This window comes from Salmo trutta, chromosome 36 (genome assembly GCF_901001165.1).
Source record: "Salmo trutta chromosome 36, fSalTru1.1, whole genome shotgun sequence".
Lineage (NCBI taxonomy): Eukaryota > Metazoa > Chordata > Actinopteri > Salmoniformes > Salmonidae > Salmo > Salmo trutta.
The window spans coordinates 13449208-13449432 of record NC_042992.1 but is presented as its reverse complement, the minus strand read 5'-3'; positions in this window follow the sequence as shown (position 1 = coordinate 13449432).

The following is a 225-nucleotide window of genomic DNA, read 5'->3' as shown; positions in this document are numbered from 1 at the left end:
TTGTGGCTAGAGTCAAAAACTTTCTGTTTTAATTTGTGGCTAGAGTCAAAAACCTTCTGTTTTAATTTGTGGCTAGAGTCAAAAACTTTCTGTTTTAATTTGTGGCTAGAGTCAAAAACCTTCTGTTTTAATTTGTGGCTAGAGTCAAAAACCTTCTGTTTTAATTTGTGGCTAGAGTCAAAAACTTTCTGTTTTAATTTGTGGCTAGAGTCAAAAACCTTCTGT